Genomic DNA, 4,006 nt, shown 5'->3' on the forward strand with positions numbered 1-4,006 from the left:
GGGGCATGTGCTGCAGTGGGGAGCATGTGCTACAGTGGGGGCATGTGCTGCAGTGGGGGCATGTGCTGCAGTGGGAGCATGTGCTGCAGTGGGGCATGTGCTGCAGTGGGGGCAGCTTCGTTCCTTACCTATTGCCATTTGTTACCACTGATTTGAGTGAGCTATCTCCACTGATCTAACATGCTGTATCCCTGTGAGCTCTACAGAATACCCCAGGGTTCTTGCTACATGTCTCCTGGGGTGGGGTGTGTGTGTGTGTGTGTGTGTGTGTGTGATCTCCCAGGGATTCCCATTGGGAGCCTCACAGTCCCCATGGGGTTCTTGAGACAAGATAGCAGCTTTCAGTGGTTTAAGTCTTTGGGAAAGGCCAACATGTTGCAAAATGATTCCCCATCCGATAAGCTAGTGGTTCTCAACTTGTGGGTCGTGACCCATTTGGGTGCAAATATCAGATATTTACATTATGGTTCATAACAGTAACAAAGCTTAGTTATGAAGTAGCAACAAAATAATGTTATGGTTGGGGGGGGTCACTGCACCATAAGGAACTGTATTAAAGGGTCGCAGTATTAGGAAGGTTGAGAGCCACTGTTTTAAGCAGTGCTAAGAGTACCTTCGGACCTTGGTATTAACTGAGACTAATGAGTTCAAAGTTTGATTCTGGTATGGACGGGCATTGCGATAAAGCCCCCTCTCCCCATCTGTAGAGCATGACTGATGGTGTTGGGCATTGCACAGGACTGATGCACAAACAGGAAATGGTACAAGGAAAGGCCCAGCTGGTTTTGCTTTCTTAAGATAGGATCTTGCTGTGTGTCACTGGCTAGCCTAGAAGTTGCTATGTGTAGACTAGGTTGGTCTTAATGCATCATTACGTACCACTTCTGCATCACTATGGCAGGCCACTTTAATTCCTCTCACAATGAGAACAACAACAGCAATAACAGCAACAACAGCAAAAACAGTAACAACAACAGAAATAACAGCAGCAGCAACAACAGAAATAACAGCAGCAACAACAGCAACAGCAGCAACAGCAGCAACAGCAACAGTAACAGCAGCAGCAAACAACAATAAAACAAATCTTCAAATAAAGCTGACAGTTAAAGGGGACTCACCATACTTATGTTTTCAGACTATCAGGCAGAACTCTGAGGAGCATATGCTGGCAGTGACAGAGCTTCTAATCGCCTCCGTGACGGTTGGCAAAGCAGCCTTGACTGCCTGCTCTTGTGCAGTTACCTTCTATAGAGTAGAGCAAGGCTGCCTCCTGGGAATGCTCACACACTGATCCCTAGAATGTGGAAACAGAAAGCGCTCTGGAGGCTGTGGCTGAAAAGCTGCCATCCAATGCTGCCACAGCCACCTATCACTGGCCCTGTCAGTGACCTCTAGGGCCCATGTGGCATGGTTCGAGGAAAGATCTGGAGCAATCAGGATCTCCCTTCTTGGGAATTGAGGCCAAGAAACAAAGGAATCCTCTGTCACTTAGTAGAAAGAGAGTCAACCCTGGTGAGGCTGTGAGGGACCAGTGGGGAGTCCTAGTTGTGTTGGGACAAAGATAGTGAGTGTCTCAGGAGGCTAGCTGAGAGCAGGACTAAATAGATGGTTGGCCCATGCCAAGGCTAGCTGATAGAGGAACAATGGACTCAGGACCTGCACGCCCTTCTGGGTCTCTGAAGCTGTGCTTAACCTTTGAGTTTTGGAGACTCAGCTCCATGCAGTCTCTGGTCCCTGACTTCCTGTCCTTAGGCCTAAGATTTATTTTATTTATTTTATGTATATGAGTATACACTGTAGCTTTGTTCAGTCACACCAGAAGAGGGCATGGGATCCCATTACAGATGGTTGTGAGCCACCATGTGCTTGCTGGGAATTGAACTCAGGACTTCTGGAAGAGCAGTCGGTGCTCTTAACCGCTGAGCCATCTTTCTGGTCTTGGCCTAACTTTTCTTATCCAGCATTTTCTCACAACCTGCTTGACTTGCATAGCAGGGTGTGACTAACCTAGGGCACACAATCAACTGCAATCGTTCAAAGCTATTCTCTTAGGATCTCTCCTTAAAGGGAGGGGCCAAACCCTCCCTGTTGAGAACGGGTTGGGCAGAGCCATTGTTTTAATCGAAGAACAAATCGTAAGCAATCCTGTGTCACTTCAGGCTCTGCCTTTTCTCAGGATCATGTGACCCAAAATATGGCAGTCCCTGTGTCATGAGGACAAACAAGCTGCCCATAGGAAGTCCTACTGAGGAACCCACGCGTGCGTGTGAGCCATTTTGGTTCTAGCTCCCTTCACTCCCTTCATGCCGTCCGTTGATTTCAGCCCCCCTTCCCTCCCCTGTATCTTCCCAAAGCTGCAGCCCCCTGAAAGTCACTCCAGGCCAGAGCCACCCCTAAATTCATTCTCAGAAACTGTGGGGTAATAAATGTTTGCTGTTCTAGACCATTAAGCTCGGGATAATTGGTTAGTAGTAATAGATAAATCATACACATGTGGATTGGCCTCATATTAAATTAATGCTCTCCAACTCAAATGCCCCCAGATGCTGCCTTCTATAATTATGCATCTTGCTCTTTCTCTTAGGCTCAGCCTCCCCGCTCCCCCCTTTTTCGTGCTTTCCTAATGGCCTGGATATCTATTTTCCAAGAGAAAATCAAACCAATTGGAGCTCCCAGGCTCTGTGCTCCCACCTCCCTCCCCACTGGATCTGCTGCATCACACCTGAGGCCTGCTGCATTCCTGAAAGAGGCCAGCCTCTCCCCTATGCTCTAGGTATATTCTCGACTGGCTTCTTCTAGGGTCTCCCTTCCGGAATCCACCTCCCACCTCCCCTAGACATTTTAGGAGGAACGGTCGCTAACCTGTATATCTAATTTGCTACTTACAGGTCAAATGCCAGGAGGACTCAGAGTCAACCATTGGATGAGTAAATATCAGGGGCCCAAGGGGTCCTGGCCATGATTTTACCCTGAAAAATCTGCCTGGAGGGACAGTGAGCAAGAGACAGTGAATACACACCCTGATCTCATTAAACTTTATCGTGAAAAGAAAAGCAGAAGCCAGATGTAGTGGTTCACATCGGGAACTCTAGCACTTGGATGGCTGAGGCTAGAGGATTATCTACATTTCAAAGTTGATCATTCAGCCTTAGCCACACAGTCTGGATTAGCCCAGTCTGGACAACAAAGTGAAGACTGTTTTATAAAGCTGAATAGAGTGGTGGTGGTGGTGGTGGTGGTGGTGGCGGTGATGGTGGTGATGATGGTGGTGGAGGAGGAGGTGGTGGTGGTGGTGGAATGATTCAGGTATGTCTGTGACCACTTGGCATCAGGGACTAAAAGAAAGGAAGTGAGGTGACAAGTGAGGTGCCCAGCAAGAACAACCTCCAAGTCCATGTCTTCTGCCCGAGACTGCATGGGGAGTCTGTGGAGGGCTTGGGACAGTGAAGCACCCCAGCTTCTGTCTCTATGACCTTTTCTAAAACTATAAGAGCTCCTCCCAGTGTGTGCCACTGCTTTCCTAGTGAGCAGTTTCTTTTCAGAGGAAATGCCTGCGTCTTCCCCCTTTCCCTAGACGGTGACCTCTGAGCTGCCCCAGTGTGTGGGATGTGAGGTCCGGGCTAGTGGGGTCAGGATGATCATTATGCAGAGAGACACTGGAAGCACTCCCTCCACAATTGTCTCTGCTTACAGTCTACTCTGCTTCTGAGCCCAGATCTGGGCTTCTCCCTCACACTGACCAGTTTCTGCAGGCCCTCTGAGGTCAAGGTTCAGACCTACAAGACTGCCCACTTATTAGAACTCATTGCTAGTGTTGGGTATCCACTGTGCCCACTCCTGTTCAACTTGATCAAATCCAAGACATATATATATATATATATATATATATATATATATATATATATATATATGAGAAGGTCTTGTCTTGCTATATAGCACAGGCTAGATTCAAACTCTAGATCCTCTGCTTCAGTCTCCCAAGCAATGAGTTATATTACATTAAGTG

Source organism: Mus caroli, chromosome 1 (assembly GCF_900094665.2).
Source record: "Mus caroli chromosome 1, CAROLI_EIJ_v1.1, whole genome shotgun sequence".
NCBI classification, from domain to species: Eukaryota; Metazoa; Chordata; class Mammalia; order Rodentia; family Muridae; genus Mus; species Mus caroli.